General features: G+C 37.7%; 1 protein-coding gene across 2 annotated transcripts in view; it reads left to right on the top strand.

The window, feature by feature from the left end:
* Positions 1-205: 205 nt before the first annotated feature.
* LOC150109388 (glycosyltransferase 8 domain-containing protein 1-like) overlaps positions 206-24,461 on the top strand; it is a 159,737-nt gene continuing 135,481 nt past the window's right edge. The window contains exon 1 of one of the 2 annotated variants that reach the window (XM_090407807.1): positions 206-335. The gene's annotated coding sequence lies outside the window, so the exon portion shown is untranslated. Of the gene's footprint in view, positions 336-544; positions 691-24,461 lie in introns of those variants that run through there. The other variant, XM_090407811.1, reaches the window with a different exon arrangement.

Below are 24,461 nucleotides of genomic sequence, written 5' to 3'. Positions count from 1 at the left end.
TCGACCTCTGTTTAAGCATAACCAGTAATAAAACATGAAAAAACGATATTGAAATTTTGAATTCTTATTACCTGGCAGAGGAAATTACCAAAATATCTATACTCGCGATTTGAAGATAATGGGGATAAAGCAGTGTTTGTTCTGACATATATGTATTTATGTATTTGTCAAAATCATACCCTTCCATACTTAATTTTTTTTTTATTTTTTAAAGTGACCTTTATCATCACACTAGGACTGAATATTCTCTCTACGGCTTCGGTATTATGTAATGAGGCATATTCAGTAGCTTGACTATATAAAGCAAACATGTTATGGCTCTGGAGTTCGTTGTAGTATGTGATTACAAAAATTGTTTGGTTTAATTTGTGTCGTTGTATTCGATGAAATAGTACAAATGAAAGAATATACTTTATTTAATTAATATTGTATTGATTTTATGAAATTCTGCAATAATCAGGTACAGAGGAAATAAAAGTAGTCCAGGAAGATCACAATCGTTGATTACTACTTCGTGAAAAATAAATAAAATAAATTCCACGCATCCGTTTGTACTTATTGTAATATGTTAGAATAACCTTGAGTTGGTTGTTACTTTCCAGTATGGTGTGTTAGGTTGTAGGATTTTGAATTAGTTTTTATTTTCTCTGCATGCACTTTTTCGTTGATATCGAGGGAAGAAGAGAATATGTACGTGAGATTAAAGAAAGCCAAATGTTTATTTTGTGAATATAGCTCTTATGTTTCCATTGATTTTTGTCATTACCTAATGGAACATGAACTGAGTACTCTAAACAGCATAACATTTCTTCCAGTTATAATGATATTTGTATGCAAGTATGTTTTCAAATGCACTTTGTTCCTTTACAAATCATGTGATTAGCGTTAGGTATTGATAAGATTTTGAATTACTCTTTTAATGGTAATTGGTAAAACGCTTGACTGCTATTTAGGAAAGAATATCAATATATGCATGCTTTTAAAATTTAAAATTGCTAAAATTACATTATATAAAGAATCAACAAAATATAATAGCATACGTTCATTAAAAAAATCATGTTAAGCTTCTTGAATTATCACAGGAGTGAGTTGTTATAAAAAGATTAGAACTGCATAAAAACAGATAGTCCTCGCTGTTTTAGTTATAAATAAATAATCTTATTCGTTGCCGGTATTGCATCGCGATCACACCTGCTTTTTTTCAAATATATTTGTCATAATCTGCAATGCGCTGGGTACTGCATGCTACCAGACTAATAGTAGTTGTTTATGTCAAACGAATATGAAGATTAGTCATTACCTCTCCCACCCAACACCCAAGGTTTGCTCCATAAAAAAATGAACATAAGTTTATAGTTCTGTTTTTCTTCTTTAGAAGCAGAATGATTCTTCATAATTATCATCTTATCCTTCATGACATGTAAAATTTGTTTATCTCCTGAAGGAGATAAACATATTTTTCGTTCTCACTGCAATTTCATAATGTTTTTTTTTTTTTTTTTTTCATATTAATTTGAAATTCAATTTAGAATGAAGTTGTAAACTGTAAACTCTTTTTTCAATCTGCTGTGTAAAGGGATATTATATTAACGAAGTAAAAGTTTCTTGGACTGTGTGTGTGTGTGTGTGTGTGTTTGTTTGTGTTGGTGGTAGTTGTGTAGTTGGAGAATTAAGCAGGAAAGGCAGTTTGTTGTGATTTAGTGTGTCCTCCCCTAATAATAAATAATGATCAAAGATAATGAATTGATCATGGCACTGTACAAGGTTTTGATTAAATTACATTTGGACTGTTGTGCACAGATTTGGGTTTCTAGATTTCTATGTTTTGGAAAATTTCAGAAGCAGGGAACAAAGACAGTTTCAACTTTATTGAACATTGGTTATGATGGCAGGTTTAAGGCATGCTTTTTTAGGCAAGTTTAATCTTATCATGAGAATGGTTGAGACATAAAGTGTTAAGAGGAGTTTATCAAATAGGTAGCTGAGATATTTTTCAAAAAGTTCAAGAAAAGGGAAGGAATAGAAACAAGAGGTCATTCCTGGAAATTGTATAAAGGTGTAGTGCATTATGCAGCATGATTTTTTTTTTTTTTTGCATGGAGAGTGGTTAGTAAGTGGAATGCTTTGATGAGGTGGCAAATGCACATAAATTGTGTCATTTAAGTAATATACAGCAGATACTGTGCCTGTTTTGTACTCACCTCTTTCAGTGAGTCTTTCACTCTAGAAGGTGTTAGTGAAATAATAATTATTATTATTACATGACATTTCCAAGGACTCCTTCAAGGTGTCATGTTGCATTTTAAGAATAATGCTGCTATGCTTATTACCTAACGTAAAGTAGACTATAACATTTTTATAACTTCATTTTCAGTGCAGATTATCATGAAAAGTTTCATGTTTTTAATGAAATTATTTAATTTCATTAAAAAATGAAATTTTTTATTTCATTAATACATTTTTTTAAAAAAAAATTTTTCAGAAAATTTATTTTCAATAACATCTGCTTAGAGTAGAGCTTAATATCTCATATATTGACATTGGGTTTAATATCACTTTCCTTGGTAATGTTCTTATAGATTATAAATAACAGTGGAGACCTACTGTAATCCTCATTTATTACCAACCTTCTTTCTGTACATCCTTAAAATCTAATAGCCAATTTGCTATTTAAGTGTGAGCCGTACATGTTCTGTATAAGGTTTTGTTTATTTGATTGGTTGATTTGCTCAAAAATTGTTGATGCAAATGAAACAGTAAGTTGAGGATGATATAGAAATAAGATGGAGGATAATGATGTTGGAGAGGTATCGTGGAGATATGAAGTTGAAGTTAATGTAAAGTTAGATAAGCTATGAAGAGTAAATTATTACTATTATTATTATTATTACTATTATTACGGGCAACTCCAGGGAGTCATTAGACTCATCGAGGGAGGCCCCAAATCATATTCATCACAACTATCTGACATTCATACAGTATCTATCATACCTCGCCTTAAACTCATTCACTGTCACAGCATCCACTACAGACTCAGGGAGCGCATTCCACTCATTCACTACTCTAAAAGTAAAGAACCCAGCTCTAACACCTTTACTAACCACACTTTTGCCCAGTTTCCATGGATATCCCCTAGTCCTCCCACAACCAGCCCTGTTCTCAAAAATATCTTCTGAATTAATTTTATAGAAACCCTTCAGTAATTTGAATGTCTCAATCATATCTCCCCTCCTCCGCCTATCAACCAATTTTTGCAACCCACAAATCCTCAACCTGTTCTCATACGGTTCATTCCACAGACCTCCTATCATCTTGGTCACTCGCCTCTGGATCCTCTCCACATCCTCCCCATCAAGAAGAAACCTAGGTGACCAAATCTGAGCACAGTAGTCTAGATGGGGTCTTATCAAGGCTCGATAGAGAGGAACAATAACCTGCTTGTCAACGTATTCTTCAGCAACCAAGTGATTTGATGAGCTGTTTTGGTCACTTTTGCAATGTGTCCCCTAAATTTCAATTCCCTATCCACCAACACTCCTAAATCTCGTGCCTCATCAATTTCCTGGAGCAGGGTTCCACCAATGCAGTAAACTGCCTCCAATCTTTTCACCCCAAAATGCTTAACCTTACATTTTGCCACATTAAACTGACATCCATTCTCCTTAGCCCAGACCTCCAATCTATCCAAATCATCCTGCAAAATTTTGACGTCATCTGCATTCACTATTGCCCTACCCAACTTCGCATCATCCGCAAACAAATGAACTGTTCCTCTCAGATCATTTCCTATATCATTTATGAACAAATTAAACAGCATTGGTCCAAGAACAGATCCTTGTGGCACACCACTAGTCACAGGCCGTCTTGTGGACTCTACTCCCGAGTAAACCACTCTCTGATATCTCTCCGTCAACCACCCTCCTATCCATCTCACCAACCCTATGTCCATTCCCATATGCTGCAATTTACTGATTAGAATTCCATGTGGAATCCTGTCAAAGGCCTTGGCAAGGTCCAGTAGAATCACCGTAAACCCATTACCCTTATCCAGTTCAGCCGTCACTGTGTTATAATACGTGAGCAAGTTACTGAGGCATGACCTACCCTTCACAAAACCATGCTGTCCCCGATACAGTATCCCATTTTCTTCAATCCAATCTTGTATTTTCCTTTTGACTATTTTCTCTAAGACCTTTACAATGATTCCTGATATGCTAATCGGTCGGTAATTTACAACAGAGCAGGGAGGTAAAGCAGGACGATTTAAATAATGACTGTAGGCATATCACTGGGCTGCCAATTCAGTGTTGTGAAGTGTAAAGGTTGAAATTCTGTAAGCAAGGATTGGATGTATTATGTATTGCATACTGTGGCACATCCTGCATTCCATCCTTGCCTACTGAATATCAACTTGGATAACTGTGCACAGATTTGGTCATTTAGTCTTTGAGGAAATGAAGATAAAAAAAATTTAGTAAAGTTCAAAGAAGAGTACCAAGTTTTTGTATGTTTCTGGTATGGTTGGTGAAGACGAATTGAGTAATGCTATTTACAGAGCCTGATGAATAGAAGTGATATAGCCAGAACATAAATGGATGAAGGGTTTATACTAAATTAACCCAATGAGTTGCATATGTGTGCATGTGCACAGTAGAGTGAGGAGCAAATCTTGCTCGTGGAGAATGGTTGATGATTGAAATGCTTTGCCTGTGAGTACACTGGGTGTGAAACAGTTGAAGAAATTCATGATTTGATGAGGATTGTTTGTGAGAGATGGTCTCTCCCATGACTGCATAAAGATCTGATGATACAGTTGGTACTCACTATAGCAAACAGACAAACACTCACTCACTGTAATGAACTTCCATGAAGTCCTGACCATATTCCAATAGACAGTGCAATTTCTAAAGGAAATTTATCACATCAAGCTATTCCTGCGTCTGTTGTCTGTAATAATAATTTATACCATGCAGAGTTGGTGTTTTGAAGAGTTTCTTTCTTGGATTGTTCTCTTCATAGCCTTATCAACATCAAAAATTTAGAGAATGTTATCATATCTGCTTTTTTTTTTTTCTTTGCATCGATTTATCAATTCATCACGACAAGAGTTAGTATGATTTTTCCTCCTTGAAACTTGAGTTTTTCATCTAGTAGAACAGCCAAATTGGCCAGAAGAACATATGAAATTAGCAGACAGAATATACTGACCTTGCTGCCTTCAATGCTCAAGCCATTATTCTAAAACAGCAAATCTTTACATATATATTTTTTATGACTGTAGATATCTGTGTGTGTGTGTGTTCGCAGGGTTAGTTTGCCTGTTCTGAGGGACAAAAAACCAGAGTTTCCAAACCAAAAGGGACCAAATAAAAGTCCCTCATATCATAGATGGGAATCACACCCAGGTCTTTCTGAACAAAGAGTTTGATCGAGCCTCTGTAGTTCAGTCTGTACTGACTGAACTACAGTCAGTATAGACTGAACTATACTGACCCTTAGCTTATCCATTTTGGATAGGCTAAGGGTTAAATAATCTGGGTATCCTTACTATACAGACTGCGGTTCTGTTCATCTTACTTTGGGTTCCAGTGATCAGGGCTATTTGATACTGGATAACAAAAATCATCTAGCTAGATGATTTTCTTCAATGCCACAATGGAATTTTCTTAAACAGCTAGTAAAGATTGTTAGTTTTTGCTTTTAGTTTTCTTTTTCCTTTTTATAAATTGGTAAAATGAGTTCAAGATGACTTCAGCTGTCTGAGATTCAACCTTTGAAGTATTTTGACCTATGCATCGCAACCACTTTAAAACTTAGGTCACTTATGGTTTAAGTGACCTAAGTTTTGACCTTAAACCATAAGTGACCTAATTTTAAGGGTCACTTATGGTTTAAGGTCAAATATCATGCATGCCAGCCAGCTTTCCATATTTTCGATTTCTGATAGTTTTTCCATATTTCCTGTACTGAAATACTTATGATTCCATTCCTCCTGATACTTCTTTGTTACTGGATATTTCATTTAATTACTTTTCAAAGCAGTTACTTCAGACATTCCAGCATATCCTTCAGTTTTTATAATACCTTCATTGTATTTGACTAAACATACACATGTATCTATAGTAGTAGTAAGATTTTTTAATAAGTAAATATTTCATCCTACGTATCATAGGACATCTTCAGTATAGTTATTTCAAACAGTACTAGGAATTACATACAGTTAAGGTGCATGCTTATAATGGAATTCCTCTATGCATGCAGTAGCATGTTATAGAATTAAATTAAAATATATCTGGATTAAAAAAAAGAATTACATTAAAATGAGATGACATATATAAAAAAACTATTTTACACAATTTAGGATGATAATTTCCCAGACTTTAAGGATAGTAAGACCATCATTACATCAAATTAGGTCTGTGATGTAGGGCTTCAGCATTTTCTTTATATAAACATTCATGTTTATATGAAGATCTATGTAGAAGTTTGGTCTTCTTCCAATGGATCCTATGGTTTGAGTTTTCAATTTCGTCTTGTGCGAGGCCAGATTTCTGCTGTTTGATAAGATGGATATGGTCTTGATGTTCCGAAATGCGTTTGCTAATGGATCTGCCTGTCTGTCCATAGTAGGTCAATTTACAGGAGCATGGACCTCATACACGCCAGGTAGTATCAGAGGTGAGAGGTTGTCTTTAGTAGAAGGTAACCAATTGTAGATTTGATTGATTTGTAGGTAGCAGCCAATTTATATTTCTTCATAATTTTTGAAAGATGTTTGGAGATGCCATTGACATAAGTTAAGGGAATCCTACAGGTTTGTAGGATTTATCTTGTCTAGGTTAATGCGTGGGGAAGTGACTGATTTTTGAGTTGTTTTTTGATTGCATCCATTTTGTATGGCTGTATTTTTGATTATTTCCAATTCTTGGTTTAAAGATTCTTCGGAGGAGCAAAATCTGTGCGCTCTGGTTACTAATGATTTAATGATGCCAAATTTTGAGATGAATGATGAGAAGAATTTTGAATATAACATCCTGAAAAAGTCAGCTTATGATAGAAGTAAAGATGGAACCATCTTCTTTTTTTTGGATGTGTACATCCAGGAAGGAGATATCCTGTGGAGATTCTTTTTCTAGCATGAATTTGATGCGAGGATGAAGAAGGTTGATTTTATCTAGAAACAAGTGTAGTTCTTGTTCAGAATGACCCCCTGACAGCAAAGACATCATCAATTGTAGCCAGATTTTTGATTTAGGATTAAACGTGAAAATTTTATCTTCAAGATGTTCTAGAAAAAAAAGGTTGGCTAAGTTTGGTGATAAGGGAGACCCCATTGCTGCTTCTTCCTCTTGCTTGTAAATTTTCTCTTTCCAAGTGAAGTATCCAGACATAGTAACAAATTTGAATAAATTGACAATATCGGATGGAAATTTTTGAGTTAGCAAGTCTATCGTTTCCTTATGGGGAGTATTAGTGAAGAAGGAGATAATGGCGAAGCTAATTAGCATATCAGTTTCCAACAGTTGAATGTCTTTTATTTTTGAATGAAACTGCAGAATTTTTAATTGACGAAGCTGAGTGGCCTATGAGAGGATGGAGAAGGTTAGATAAAAATCTTGATAATTTGTAAGTCGGGCTGCCAATAGAATCCGAAATGGGTCTGAGTGGAATGTTATTCTTATGAAGTTTAGGTAAATTGTATATTCTAGGAGGCCTAGCATGGTATGTCCTGAGTTTTTTTTTTTTATTGTTTCTTGATCTAAGGAAGTGGTTTCATCTAATAACTTGTTTAGTGTCTTGAGCTGTCTTTTTGTAGGATCATAATCAAGTTGAGCATATGTATTACAATCTTGGAGTAGTAAATTAATTTTTCAGTCATATGAATTAGTATCAGGACAACAGTGGTAAATCCCTTGTTGGCTCTGGTGATAATTATGTTCCTATTACATTTTAATAGAGGTATTTTGCGTAATAGAGTAGCCTACGTATTTTACATAGTAGAGGTATATTACGTTTTAATAGAGATATTTACTATTATTTTTAGTCCTGTACTTTTCTCTAGATAACCAAAACATAACTTTGTATTCCTTTTTGAGTTTGCTCTTTAGATCTTCAAGAACCAGCTTATTCTTTGTTAGCTGCTCTTTCCAATAACTCAATATATTGGAAAATTTCATTTATTCTATAAAACTCCTTTAGTAACTAGTGTTTCTTTCATCTCCTTTTCTCCATTTCTGTATTTTAACTAAACTTTGCAACCCACAAACCTTCATCTAGCCTTATAGGAGCACTGTCCATATTGCTGGTGATGGTAGCTATATGCTACCATACTAGGGAAATGATTATGAGCAAGTGGTTTCCCATTACCTTCCAGATAAACTGGTGGAAAAAATCCTGCTGTCCATGCCCAAGACCGGCTAACTTGGCTATGGCCAAGTTTGCCGGTCTTGGTTGAACCTAGTTCTATTGAACCTAGAATCTTCCTCAGGAAGATCCTGAGGAAGATTCTAGGTTCAATTCCTGTACGTTGTCGACAGGAATTGAACCTAGAACACTCCTTCCCCAGGCATATAGTTGCGAAGCGCATAGCCACTAGGCTAACTGCATGAACATAGGAGCATTCTACAAACAATATTCATGAAGAGGATTCAGAGGCCACCTCTGAATCCTCTCCATGACTTTGACATTCTCAAGCCAAGATGATCAGATCTGTGTACAGTAGTCCAGATTATAAAGATGTATAATGACTTCCTTATCCCTGTAAATTAAAGATACCAAGAAATTGTATTCTTCGTTTCATTTTTTATCCAAGTGCAAGGAAACAGTTTGAGCTTGAAGTAACTTCATGACTGGGATACTTGTATATAGAGGTTAATGACTTCTCATTAATTGCATTAGTATCCTATAATGCAACACACACATCCTTAAGGACAAATATAATGCTATGCATGCACTATGAGAAGGGCCACTATCCAGACTGGTTTTGACTCATTGATGGGACCTTTATTGAAGTCCCATCAATGGGAGTCAGACCCAGAAATGATACCAAGGTTGAAGGAATGCAGAAGTCACACACACACATATATATGTGTGTGTGTGTTTTTCCCCCTCTATATCTGTCTTAATGCACACTGTGTGATGAGAAGGGCCACTATCCAGACTGGTTTTGACTCATTGATGGGACCTTTATTGAGGTCCCATCAATGGGAGTCAGACCCAGAAATGATACCAAGGTTGAAGGAATGCAGAAGTCATACACACACACACACACACACACACACATACACATATAATATATATATATATATATATATATATATATAATGTGTGTGTGTGTGTTTTTCCCCCTCTATATCTGTCTTAATGCACACTGTGTGATGGTGAATGGTTCCTTATCCTCTCGCCAATCCTTTTCCTTCTATATATATCAATATCCTACTTCAGTTGACCTCCAACCCAATACAGTTTTGCAGTTGACAACACATTGCACTCATAGTTTTCGTTTGATTAACCTTACTCTACAGAAATCACCTTTGCCTATAGAGCATCAGCCATCACTGCTCTGAATTCTGATTTTCAAGTCATCCTCCAGTGGGGTTCAGATAACCTCATCAATTTTAATGCTAACAAAAGCAGTTCTGCCTTATTTCTCACATAAAAAATAAATTAAAAAAAAAAATTTCTTCCAATATTACCTTTTGACAATACTCAAATTTCCAGACAAGATGAGATTTCTCTTCTTAGAATCATCCTGAAATCAAGTCTCTCCTGGCATAAACACATCACAACCCTTGCATCCTCATCTAAAAAGACTAGGATTTCTCTTTTGCCCAAGATGTTATTTCACCTCTGAATAGCTGTTATTCTTATACAAATCTGCTCAGCTATTGAATACTGCTCTCATATTTGAAGTAGCCCCCCCCCCCCCAAGAGCTTTCACAAAATGCTTGACTCAATAGAGAGGAGAGCAATTAGATTGATTAATTGATAACTCAACTCTTACTAACTCCTTCCTCCCATTTTCACACAGGTGTTTGGTTTCTGTGATTTGAAGCAATGTGTATTCTATAAATATTTCCATGGCAAATCTTCATATGAAATAGTGTTAATAATTCCTCCACTCAGTACTAAGTCCATTGAAACACATGCAACTGCTGACCAACACAGTGGTGCAGCTAGTGCTTTGGCTGCCTGGGACAGTCCCTGAGTTTTTCGCCCCTCTCAACATCAAAAATACCACAAAACGGTGTATAGGGAAAATTAAAATTAAAACACCATGTGTATTTTTGAAGTAAAACTTTAATTCCAGCATTCTAAAATGTTATTTTTCTTGCTTTTTTGTTAGCAAAATCGTTGATAATATTGTCAAAGTCTATTTCATCACTCAGTTGCTGTTCTATAGACAGTATGGCAAGATTTCTTCAATGCAAAATGCCGCTCGGGGCGGACCCCCCTCCCCCACAGCTGCTGTGAAGGAATGTTGGTTTCCCTTTACAGTACACTTTGATACCCACAGAACAAGTTTATTTTCCTCCTCCTTCATCCCTTCTACTTGTGTATTGTGGAACAGTTTTACCCCCTTATGTGTTTCCCAAGAAATACAACATATAGGCTTCTAAATCAAATGTAAACAAGTTTCTCTCTCCTTTTCCCAACCCACTATCCATACATTGTACTAAACATTCTATATGTTGATTAACTCACTCATGTATAAGGGCTCAACTTAAAATGAAAAATTAATACATACACACAAGTAGTAAAAAGGTGTATCATCTTATGACTAAATTATTCTGGATCAAAGATAGAAGTCGAAAGCTTTTTCACATGGTTATACTATAAGTTAAAGATGCCAAGAAATTATATTCTTCATTTAATCTTTTATCCAAGTGTGAATATTTCTTGGCATCTTTAATTTATAGTATAACCAACTGAAAAAACTTTCGACATCTATCTCTGATCCAGAATAATTTAATAGTAAGGTGATATACCTTTTCGCTATTTGCATATGGGATATATATAACTTCTGCATTACTTCAACCTTGATGTCCTGATTATTTGTTCAGCTTTTGCTCATGATACTTGTTGCTGTAGAGATTCTGAATTCTGAGGTGCCTAGTGTGTGGTTGTTGATTATGATCTCAAAAAAATTATATTATAGTTATGTTAATGTGAAAATAGATATTATACTCTAGTTTTGATCTCTCCTGTAGCATCAGAAGCATGCTCATTCAGCAGAGCAGGTAAGACTTGTTTTCGGTAATGCAATTTTTCCGGTAGCGGTCAGAAGGGACAAGGCAGGTCTTGCCTCCCACATTAAAGCTTTCACCTTGACATGGATTTGCCTTTTGACGATCTCAGTTTTAAAGAACTATTGGCTCTTTTCAGACATTTAGGCAACATACTAAACACAAAATGGCCTGATAAAATTGGAAAACACCAGGTTCTTGAAGTGGAGACAGGGGACCTCCAGCCCTCTGAACTTCCTCCCTCTTCACATGACAATGCCAGCGAGCCAGCAACAACAACTGAAGACATCCCTAATTCAAACTCCAGTGGCTTTCAGGAGGTCAGATGGAAGAAGAGAAAGAAAAAGTCCCCCGCAGCAGATCCTGAAATACTACCCCAGCCCTTGAAAAGTACAGCTCCAATGGACACAACAGCACAACCTGTTGAAGAAAGAGTGACGGACTCAGGGGCACAGCCCAAAGAGAGGATTCCTCCAGTTATTCTAAGATTGAAAGAAAAATGGTCATCAATCGCAGAGACAATGAAGAACAGCACATCAAATTTATATCAGCTAAGAACACAGGTGATGGAATCCGAATTCAACCAGAAGGGGCGTTGGACTTCCGCCGGATCACCAGACTTATGGACAAATTGAATGTCCCATATCACACATTTCAACTCAAGAACGAAGAAAACGTAAAAGTAGTAATCAGAGGTCTGGCAGAAACCATTATATCTGATGAAATAGCTACTGACTTCAGATCACAAGGCCTTGAACCAATTAATATCTCGCACAGACAAGCACCACATGCCTCTGGTTTTAGTGGAGATTAGTAAAGACCACAGAGAAATTGACGACCTTAAGATTGTCTGCAGCTTAGTCATCAAGACCGAACCACTCAGAAGAAAGGCATCTGCCAGTCAATGTCATTGCTGCCAAAAATTTGGGCATGCAAAAAAAGTTATGTAAAGCAGATTACAAGTGTGTAAAGTGCGGTGACAGCCATCCCTCGCATTCTTGCAAGGGATGGCTATCACCGCAAGCCATCCACACCTGCTAAATGTGCAAATTGTGGTGGCCCACATTGAGCTAACTATAAGGGTTGCTCAATTCACCCTTCTAACCTACAGAAGACAAGAGTGGCGTTAGCCCTGCCCACTCAGAATCAAGCTATGAAACCTGCGCCAGATTTCACAGTGCGGGATGTTACAGCGAATAAAACTTTTGCTTCTACGGTTTCCCTGCAAATTTTACCCGGAGCCTCGGCAGCTTATAGCCAAAACTCTACACTGATTCTTGCTGTCTCACTAGGGGAGATGCTAACAGCCCTTAGCAAAATGAACCCCAGCCAAGCCGACACCAACAAATTCCTCAGGAATACCCAAGTCATCTTCTCCATGATCAACAAGTGACATGCTCTCCTGCATATCGTTGCTGATATCTCAGATATTTCCTCGTTGCTCCGTAACACTACCACTACTTATTCACCTAAGCAGCTTTTCATCCCAAGCAACTCATTCAGGAGTTTTCTAAGCTCGAAAGCTGCTCTGCTTTTTGGTTCAGGTGCTTCTGCACTGCCCTGAATAGGGTGAGCCAAGTGCTCGTTAATCTTTAATACAAATCTATTTCCTAGCAATGAAGGAATAATAATCCATGGGATTGAGGTTCATCAAGCCCACAGAAGTTAACAGTAACCTTGATGTCCTTAGAAGGTTCCTCCAGTCATTCTGTGCAATAAAAGCAAATGGACATTGGTCATATCAATCATCAGCTACCAAAATATCGCGCAGAAAATACAGATGAGGGCATAAAAATACAGATAAATACAGTTGGCAATTGCCGTCGACTGACTAAATTGATGGATAATCTTACCTTACAATATCATAAATTTGTAATATTGTGGTGTTTGTTACTATATATATCTTATATCTTATCTTATCTCTGCTTATATATTTCTTTGTATCGTTTAATTATATATATATATATATATATATATATATAATTAATCTTTATTTCTTATCATATATGTGTTTCTTTAACTTAATATTCGTTTCCTATTATTTCTCTTCTTTATTGTTCTATCTTAAGTATAATTTTTCTTGCCTGGGATCTCCAGATATTTATTTGATTGAAGACTGCGCCTCTGAAATTCCCCTATGGATAAAAGAAAGTTTTTATACCCTAGTAGATCAATTAATCACTTATATCCTATTTTAGCCAAGGTTTGCAGTCATGGCAAAATTTACTCATAAATCACTACTAATCATTGGGGTTCCGCTATCAGGTCCGAGTTTATTTTTGAATCAGTGCATTGCTCAATCCTTTTGCAATGCACTGATTGAATCGAACAACTATTTTTATCAACAATAACAACAAGTTTAATTTCTGATCAAATAATTATACATATCACTTGAAATCACAAGATTCATTTATGAAAGGTAATTCTTAGTCTTTCTCAATCACTCAACTTGGTTTCTATTGAATTCTCTCATGCTTACTTAGTTAGACCTTCAACAAGCATACTTTATATTACAAATATCAGCAAGTTATGCCTATAACATGAAATCGTTAGTTGCGCTTGACGTTCCTAATTTAGCATCAATCAAAATACAACTTACATGTTTACAAATATATCTCTCAGAATCTCATTCCTTTCAAACACTTAATCACAATCCAATTTCACACACTTACTTAGTTAGACCTTCAACAAGCTCTATATTATAAATATCAGCAAGTTACACCTATAACATGAAATCGTTAGTTGCGCTTAACATTCCTAATTTAGTATCTGTCAAAATACAACATACATGTATACAATTATATCTCTCAGAATCTCATTCCCTTCAAATACTTAATCACAATCTAGGTAAATATATTTATACAATCCGCCTCATTGAGTTTCAAACATTCCAATGGTATGATATCAAGAACATACTCTATCATAAGATTCAGTCATAAGTACACATATAATCAATCAAAGAAATTTCAATAGCTCAATATTTTCTCCCAGGGAAATTAACTGCGCTCATGCTTCACTCATTTGCGATTACATAGGTTAATAAGAAATATTAACAAAATAAATGCTATCTCCTTAAACTGAATAATTTAACAGTGCGATAGGGAATTCTTTCTTAATTCACAAACAAAATGAATATGTAGACTCACATGGGTCTCTTCCTATCTTGCATGTGTAATTCAATCATAAGTGCACCTATAATTCATTAAAGTAATTTCAACAGCTCAATATTTTCTTCCTGGGAAATTAACTGCGCTCAGGCTTCATTCGTTAGCGATTACCCACACTTACTCTAAATACTATCTCTTTAAAACTAGACAATTTAACAGTATGATAGGGAATTCTTTCTTAGATCATAAACAGTAAATGAACATGTAGACTCACATGGGTCTCTTCCTATCTTGCACGTGTAATTCAATCGTAAGTACATCTATAATTCATTAAAGAAATTTCAACAGCTCAACATTTTCTCCAATGGAAATTGACTGTACTCATGCTTAACTCATTTGCGATTATACACATTTACGAGAAATATTAACATTCTAAATACTATCTCCTTAAACTAGACAATTTAGCAGTTCGATAGGGAATTCTTTCTTAATTCACAAACAATAAAATGAATGTAAACTCGCATGGGTCTCTTCCTATCTTGCATGTCTTCCGTCCTTCTGGTTTCTTATTCCGACACTTGAGTGGGGTTTCTCTCCTCCATTCCGTGTTTTGGAATTCTCCTCGAAGCGACATCAGGGCACCGATGAATAGTCGTAGCAGCATGTGGGATATAGGGTAGGCGTACCAGTGTCTTGAACTGCCCGGTGAAGGATTTCTGCATAGGCCTGGTCGCACTTACATGACTACAGGACCTTTACAGCAAGATTTCTCCTTAGCTATCACCTCCAAATATCTTCGGCTGTGACTGGAACAATATCGGTGGATGGGTCTCTCCACCCTCCCCTCCGGAACTTACACCTCTCGGATCCTCAAACTCTCGTGAATAGTTCACTCATGATGAAGAAAAGAAAGCCCTTCACATCTCCAAACCAACCCTTTTCTACACCAGAGTCCCTGCACCTTTGATTTAGTTTTTGGGACCCCTAGCGTCCCCGTGCAAGTCTTGCTAGTAGTTTGGAGAATCCTGTATAATGTTTCTCGAAAATTCGCCAACAATCTTACTTCTTCCCTTTACTGCCTTAATCTTGCCTACAGGCCTTTCTTTTTGATTCGTGCTGCACCCTTTCAATATTGACCTTGAAGGTCACCTGCAATGGGTCTTATAAACAATCTTCAAAAGACATGCCGAATTTCGGGCGATGCTCTTGTTTTCCATACTTCTATATCCCTTCTTAAACAATGAGCGAGTTAATTCCCTTTGGGCTTATTTTGCTCTTTATACAAATGGCTTTACATAGAGAACTAAAATATATATTTGTACAAGAAAATTCGGGTGAATTCCTACTGTAAAAAGTCGATGTTTTTAGATAATTTATTTTAGCAACATCGAAATTTTTCACATTCTCCTTAAGTAGTGAAAGAAACCTAAAGGTTGTACTTAGAGGAGCCACTGAGGGTATCGCCTCAGAAGAGATTGCAATAGATCTTATCAATCATGGTTTGCCTTTAGTTAAGGTCAGAAGTATCAAGCTGACAAAAGACTGGTACCACTTGTGTTAGTGGAAATCCACAACACCCAGAAACACATGAGTTAATTTCGACCTGTGGTCTAAGAATTACACCAGAACCCCTGAGAAAAAAGACATCATCAGAGCAATGCCATAGATGTCAGAAATTTATTCACATCCAGAAGCTCTGCAGAGCTGACTGCAGATGTTCGAAATGTGGTGAAAACCACCCAGCTAACTCCTGTGTGAAGCCAAGAACCGTATCTGCATATGTGACAATTGCAACAGCCTCATCCTGCAGATTACAGAGGATGTAATTTCTTATCTAAAAACCAAATGACAATGAGAAATACTCACGCCTTCCCAATCGTCCACCCAAGTAAAGGAAGCTGAACACCCTGTGTCTCAAACTCTAAAAACCAGGAAGGTAGGCTACAACCTAACAAAATGTATGCTGATGTGGCATGTTCCAAGAATTTGACATGCCATAAACAAACAAATCCCAACTTGACTGCTTCACTTGCTACAAGACTTGAGTAAATCCAGCCTTCACTAACCTCTACAAAAAGATTCCTACAAGAGCTACACTCCATTCTATCTGCAGTTAGCAATGAACAGAAACAAAATTTGCATACTAATGGACTTGTAAATCAATTCGCTAACACACTGGTACTATATTCCTGGACATTGCGAAGGCTTTTGATAAAATCTGATGCTATTGTCTCCTAATACAAACTCATTAGGGCAAACATATCAATGAATATGATATGTCAAATCATACCTTACCGATAGAAAAATGCAGATCAAGATTAGTGGAATAAACTCTACCCATTGCAAAAACCATAGCTGGAGTTCCACCAATCTCCTTATTGGCTCTGTTTTTATTTTCAATCTACATGGCAGATATCCTATGGTGTCCATCACAGCTTTATGTGCTGGTGATATGGCAGTATTAACAAGATATCTCCGTCTGTACCTTGTAACCAAGAAACTTCAGGGCAGTATCTCTATGCTAGAGAAAGGGTTCTTAGATTGGAAGCTACTAGTAAACCGTCAAAAAAGTACAGTCACACTATTATCTGCGAAATGTACGCTTTGCGGAGTGGGGTCAGAGTGTGGTTAGATGATAATAAAGGAGTGAATGTGTGTGTAGAAAATGTAGAGAGAATGAGGAATTGAAGTGTATTTCGGATCGTGAGTGTGATATTTTTGTCAAACTTCAGAATGAAGAAAATAGGGATATGACAAGAAACGGCGAGGTTGTACCAGAGAATTGTGAGAGAGTGTGAATGATAGTATTAACGGTTTTACAGAGAATAAAAAAAACGAGATAGATGCAATAAGTGAGATCGCGTTGTTGAATGGTGCGATACAAAGGGCAAAACAGCAGCTAGAGCGTATGAGCAAAAGTCAACTGAATGAACCAGCCAATAAAAAGTATGACAGGAAAAATAGGCATATGAGTATGAACATGAACAAAATGAAGAATAGAGTGCTGTATGGAGACTCGTTATTATGAGGTGTGTTAGTAGAGGATTTGACAAAATCATACCAACCTGGTGGATGTAACTGAGTCTATTAGAGAGCAAAAGGAAAGGGAGAAAGAAATGATTGTTGTAGCAGGTACAAATGATTTGAAAGGAGATAAAATGGAAATGATAGAAGACCTGAATGAATTGTTTGAGGTAGCAAAAGAAAAGAGTGAGAGAGTTAGAATGATTAGTCTTTTACCACGGTATGAGAGTGAAATGTTTAAAAGGAGGGCCATAATTGCGAATGACTTTATGCGTGGGTTATGTATGACGAGTGGTGTGGAATTTGTGGATGTTGGAGTGAGTTCGATGGGCGAAAGGATCTATATAAGATGGATGGCTTGCGTTTGAATGGTTACGGTGTAAGGAGACTTGAGAAAGTGTTGCTGAATGTAGTGGATGTGCAAATTCAGGGAAACTAGATTTATTAAGGGGGGGGGAGATATACAGTCCTTAGGGAGGCAGTTAAATGTATGAATGAATATAATATGCCCGAGCGAATAAGGACAACAAATCAGAGTGGGATAGTTAATATAAGGCATCAAGGTAGGGTTGCGGCTAATGGGGGTCTTAAATTCATGTACACTAATGCTAGGAGTATTAAGAACAAGAAGGAAGAGTTTTTGGTCGTGGTTGGCACTTCCAGACCACAGGTTATTGGTATTAGTGAATCATGGCTGACTGTAGATGATATAGCTAGTGGGATTGAATGTGATGGATATAGTGTGTTCAGGAATGACAGGGAGAATAAAATGGGGGGGGAGTATTGTTGATGATAGCTGATGAGCTACAGCCAAGGAGAATAGAAGTTGAATTGCAGGATAGAGAAAATAGCACATTTGAGGCCATTTGGTGTGAGATTGTGGTTAGCAGAACTAAATATACAATTGGGTGCTGCTATAGACCAGGTGATGGAAAAGATGGTGGTGACAGTATGCACAAGCAAATAGAAGAAATGAGTGGATGGAGGGTAATTATTATGGGAGATTTCAACTATGGTCACATTGATTGGAGTGAGGAGAGGACACATGGGAGGAAGGAATTTGATTTCATGCGGTTATTAAGGGATAACTATCTGCGACAGCATGTAATGGAAAATACTAGGGTTCAGAGAGTGCTTGGCCTAGTAATTACATCTGAGGATTTGGCTGTAGCAAATATGACCACATTGCCACCAATTGGTGAGAGTGATCATAGGGTCTTGACTTGGGAGGTGGCTAAAGGTGTGGAATTTTCAATTAAAACAGGATACACGTGGAATAATCGGGTTGGAAAGTATGGCAAGTTTAGGAGTGTGATTGGTTCAGTGCCATGGCATGTACAACTGCAAGGACTAGAAGTTGATAGTGCATGGGAGGCAGTTAAGAAGTGTTTGCATGAAGCAATGGCTGACTGTATACCTAGAGTCCGAATCAAGTAGGGGTTAAATGGATGAATAACACCATTAAACTTGAGCTGCAAAAAAAGAAACAACTATGGAGAGAGTTTAAGGAGAAAGGTGACTGGCAGGCTCATGAACGGTATAAAGCGCAGGCCAGAAGGGTAACGAGTGTGGTAAGAAAAGCAAAAAAGGATTACGAAAGAACATTGGCCATGCAGGCTAAAGAGAATCTTAAACAGGTTTTTAGATATGTAGTAAGTAAAAGGAAAAATGTACATGGCAGAATGATTTTAAAGAATGCTGATGGTAGGGAGGTAACTGAATCAGTTGATATAGTTGAGTTACTGAGTGAGCACTTTGCAAGTATATATCAACCAGGTGGTGACATTGCAGAAATGAATAAACTAGTAGATTATACAGGAATTGTGGTGAATGAAGTGGAGGTGAGTAGTCTATTGCATAACCTCAATGTCAATACATCCGTGGGATTGGATGGTATACCAGCTCGTGTCATACGAGAAGCAGCTAAAGAATTGTCAGTACCCTTGACCATTTTGTTTAATTTAAGTCTCGGGTCTGGGTTAGTCCTGAGGGGGTGGAAAGAGGGGAAAATAGTTCCACTGCATAAAGGTGGTTCCAAGACTGCTGTTGTAAATTACCGACCGATTAGCATATCAGGAATCATTGTCAAGGTCTTAGAGAAATTAGTCAAGAAAAGAATACAGGATTGGATAGATGAAAATGGGATATTGTATGGGGGACAACATGGTTTTGTGAAGGGTAGATCATGCCTCAGTAACTTGCTCACGTTTTATAACACAGTGACGGCTGAACTGGATAGGGGTAATGGGTTTACAGTGATACTACTGGATCTTGCCAAGGCCTTTGACAGGATGCCACATGGAACCCTAATCAGTAAACTGGAGCAGATGGCGATAGATATAGGGTTGGTGAGATGGATAGGAGGGTTGTTGAAGGAGAGATACTAGAGAGTGGTTTATTCGGGAGTGGAGTCTAAAAGACGGCTTGTGACTAGTGGTGTGCCGCAGGGCTCTGTTCTTGGACCACTGCTTTTCAATTTGTTCATCAATGATATAGGAAAGGATTTGAGAGGAAGTGTTCACTTGTTTGCTGATGATGCAAAGTTGGGTAGAGCAATTGTGAGTGCACAGGATGTCAAAATTTATAGGATGATTTGGATAGTTTGGAGGACTGGGTTAGGAAAAAATGGATGTCAATTTAATGTGGCAAAGTGTAAGGTTATGCACTTTGGGGTGAAAAGAATAGCAGCAGTATATCGCATTGGTGGAACTGTACTCCAGGAGATTGGTGAGGCCAGGGATTTGGGAGTGTTGGTGGATAGGGAATTGAAGTTTAGGGGGCACATTGCAGAAGTGACTAAATCAGCTCATCAAATCATTTGGCTTCTGAAAAATACTTTAACATGCAGAGACAAACAAGTTGTTGTTCCTCTGTATCGAAGCTTGATAAGACCCCATCTGGACTACTGTGCCCAGTTATGGGCACCAGGTTTTCTTTGTGATGGGGAGGAAGTGGAGAGGATCCAGAGACGAGTGACCAAGATGATAGCAGGTCTGTTGAATGAACCTTATGAGAATAGGTTGAAGATTTGTTGGTTGCAGAGATTGGATGATAGGCGAAGGAGGGGTGATATGATTGAGACATTCAAATTACTGAAGGGTTTCTATAAGATTGATCCAGAAGATATTTTTGAAAATATGACTGGTGGTGGGAGGACTAGGGGCCATGCATGGAAGCTGGGCAAGAACGTGGTTGACAAGGGTGTTAGAGCTAGGTTTTTTACTTGGAGAGAGGTGAATGAGTGGAATATGCTTCCAGAGTCTGTTGTGGGTGCGACGACCGTGAATGAGTTCAAGGCAAGGTATGATAGATGTTGTGTCAATGTCGAATAGTTGTTCTTGACATGATGTTAGGGCCTCCCTCGATGAGTCTGTCGACTCCTTGTAGTTGCCCGGAACAATAATAACATTAACAATAGCACTCGTCACCAGAAGGCTAGCATCCCTCAAAGAGGATATTCAACTATTTAATGCTAAAATCCCATGGCAAACAAACTAAATATCTCGGGATACAATGAGATACAGGACTGCTATTCAATAGTCACATCAAACTCATTTGTGCGAAAGTATCCAAAGCTCATCTCTGTGCCATGATTAATCAGCGCAGCAAATTAAATACAAAAAACAAACTATTACTTTATCAGATGGTGATTCGACTATAATTACCTATGCCTCACCAGCTTGGAGCCATACTTTGAAATCCAACAAACTAAGATTACAACAAGTGCAAAACAAGTGCTTGCAGATGATACTAGATGCTCCATGGTTCATCAGAAATGAACAGATTTACCTGATACCAATATCCCATGTATCGCCTCATTACTTCACTCTCTAGCAGTAAAGTTCTTTTCAAATGCAGCCTTGCACCTAAATCAACTGATCAAACAAGCTGGTGACTATAATGAATATGACCACTACTAAAAGGATAAAAGACCTAAAGCCATTTTACTATTCAATGACTGTACTTAATCTCACAGCCCCCACAGGGCAAGCTTAATGCTCACAAATTACCCTTAACAGTGCATCTCTCTAATCAGATAGCAGGGAATATAAAAAGTAGTTAGTGTCACCCTTTATAACAGTACCGTTGAAGTTTGAAGAACTTTGATGCGAACAATGCAGAGGCGAATCGCCACCTGAAGGTGTCGATTTGCCTGTGTAGTGTTTAGGTGAAATAATGTGGATACAGTTTTTGTTGGATTTGACTTCAAGTACCACTGCTTGAAGTACTCTTCCAGGATGTTCAGGTCTGTGTTCAAGGTTGATTCCAGGTTGGCAAAGGAGGTAGATTGATGTAGGATCGCCAGGTCATCAGCGTACATATGCTTGTTTGAGCTAGTATGTGGTAAGTCATATACGTAGGTGTTAAAGAGTAAAGGGGGATAACACAGAGCCCTGTGGGAGACCATTGTGAAGGAATCTGGGCCTTCTCTTTTTTCCGCCAATATGGACCTAGATCTTTCTGTTAGAGACAATGAGTCAAAAAGCTGGAAAGTTTTTTTGCACCTTATAATATTTCCTAGCTTTAGGAGGAGGCCCCTGATCCAGAATATGTCATAAGCTGATGTTAGGTCAATGAAAGTGGCTCTGGATTTAAGTTTCTTTTGGAAGCCTGCTTCAATCTAGTTGCCAGGACCTGGTCGCGCAACTTCTTCCTGGCCTGAAGCCAGCTTGTTCAGTCGGGAGTACTCTTTCGATGAGTGGTGAAATTCTTTCAAGGAGAATTCTTTCAAAGAGCTTAAAGATGGAGCAAAGCAAGGAGATAGGTCATAAATTTTTTACATCATTTGAATCTTTACCTGGTTTGGGCAGCAATTATTTTGGCTTCCCACCACAGATTTGGTAGTTTTCCAGTCATTATAATTTTTGAGAAAAGGGTGGCCAGCCATATTTGGCCTTGTTGACCAAGATGTTTTAGAAACTCTAGGAGGATACAATCCACTCCTGCAGCCTTGCCATTCTTGGTGAGTTTTAAGGCTACCTGTACCTCTTCCCAAGATACTGGGTGTACAAGTTCAGGTAGCTTGGGGCCCGTCTTCAGGATTTGTCTAATGGAAGATTGCACAGTAATTTTCCTGATAGAGCTGGGACATATCTTGGATAGGTTTTCAATAAATGATTAACCATTTGAACAGGAGTTATCTCTGTTGTGTTGTTGGTTTTTCCCCCACCTAATTTTCTCAGAAGTGATCAGCTTTTCCGGCTAGATGTGGTGAAATCGAGTTCATGGATGGTTGAGATCCATCTTTCCTTTCTGTTTTTATCCAGCATTGCTCTGAGCTCCTTAGCAACAGTTGGGTCTTCAGTTTCTTCATATTTGGCTAAAAGTTTCTCTATTACAGCATTGGATGTATTGTTTTCTGTAGCCTCTAGGAATAGAGGCTTTGGCTGCAGTTTTGATTAGTTTGAAAATCTTGGATAGCATTTAGAGGCGGAGGGAATTGCTCTAATGGTTTGCTCGATTTGTTTCTGAAATGCATTCCATTTGGACTGGCGAAGATTAGAGACTATGCACAGATCTGGGGTGTAGGTTCTGTTCCATCTGGCTGAGTGGAGAGTGCTTTCCTGCTTGGCATCGTAAATCAAATAGGTTATATGTATCCATCCAGTTATCTAGATTATTACGTCCCAGTTGTTAGAGGAATAGCCTCACATGGCATGATGAGAGTTGAAGTCACCAACATAGATAGCGGGATGAGGTGGTGGATGGTCCATCTGATCAGGCCAGGATTGCGATGGTGGTTTGTAGACATTGTAAATGATGGTATTTTGAACTTTAATACCTAATGGAGTATTCTGCATCAGGTAAACTTTAGGTTATGTCCTTGAGGCCAGGCCAGATGTAGGTTGCCAGGCCATGCTTAGGATGGCAGTTATAAGACACGAGAATTAGGCCTGGGATCTTTAGTCTGTTGAGGGCTGTGTCAGGCACATGGGTTTCCTGGCGAGCCAAGACATCAATTGCTTTGTCTTTGGCTATTTTGCCAATGACTTTGGATTTAGATAGTCCTTCTATGTTTAAGGAACGTATCTTGAGAGGGTGTTGTTTAGGGGGGACTGTAACTTATTTTTCGAAGCTTGCTCTCCACCCAAACAAGCAATGCAATCCTTGTTATTCCAGGTGACGATCGAGCTGGCATGGGGCTTTTTAAGTTTATTCATCATAGTTGCTGTAATTGGTCCAGGAGGCTTGGTACCTTTTGGATGCCTTGTTTGAGACATTAGCTTCATGATATCTGAACCTGATAACACACGGTTTTGATCAAACTCCAAATCACTGATACATCGACAACTGCAGTGCACATTAATTGTCCAGAGTACTCTATATGATTCCTTCCACTAAAAGGATGGTACATATGCTTTTGTGCAATCTGATATTCCTTTCCAGGGAATGCCAAATTGTGAATCTTCTCTTTTTGATCTTTTGTGGCTTAGGATTTCCTTGACCCATTTATGTATCATTCATTTGCTGTCTCTACTTCTGTACTTCTGAAAATCATTCTGACCTCTTATCTTTGATTTCCTGCAGTTCTACCACCCTAACAGTGAAGTCACTTCCTTGGGAATTTTAATGTCCACAACTCTAGCTGGATCCCTTTTTCCCAGTTCCACTGACCAGTCTGGAAGTCAAGCTAAAGTATTTGCTGTAAGCAACATACCTAAAGTAAATTGCTCAAATGAAGGCCCTTCATTCCCTACTCTTCAAAATTCCTGCCCAATATCCATACTCTGCTTTCTTGGAAATGTGGCAAGTCAGTCTAAGGATATTGTTAAGTGGCTCAAGACAGAAACTTCAGCTGTATTCAAATAATCATTAACAAAGCTTAGTATGATATTGAAAGAGCTAAATATGGAAAATTTGCAACTTGAATAAATGATAGTCTTGCCTTCTGGTCCTTTGCTTTACGTTTAAGACCACTGGGTTCAATTTCTGTCCATATGTGTTTGCCCCTCTCTCTCTCACCTAGATGGCACTATTGCATCATCATTCTTCTCATGCATCTCCTGCATAGGCGACCAAGGAAAATCACCTCCAACTATTCCTGGAACATTGCTCTGCATACTTCCTGTGACCTTCTGTCAGA

Source organism: Typopeltis vanoorti, chromosome 2 (assembly GCF_054136105.1).
Source record: "Typopeltis vanoorti isolate ZY-2024b chromosome 2, IOZ_Tvanoo_1.0, whole genome shotgun sequence".
NCBI lineage: Eukaryota > Metazoa > Arthropoda > Arachnida > Uropygi > Thelyphonidae > Typopeltis > Typopeltis vanoorti.
Note: the sequence above shows the minus strand (reverse complement) of the source record. Positions and strands in the feature narration are given on the sequence as shown.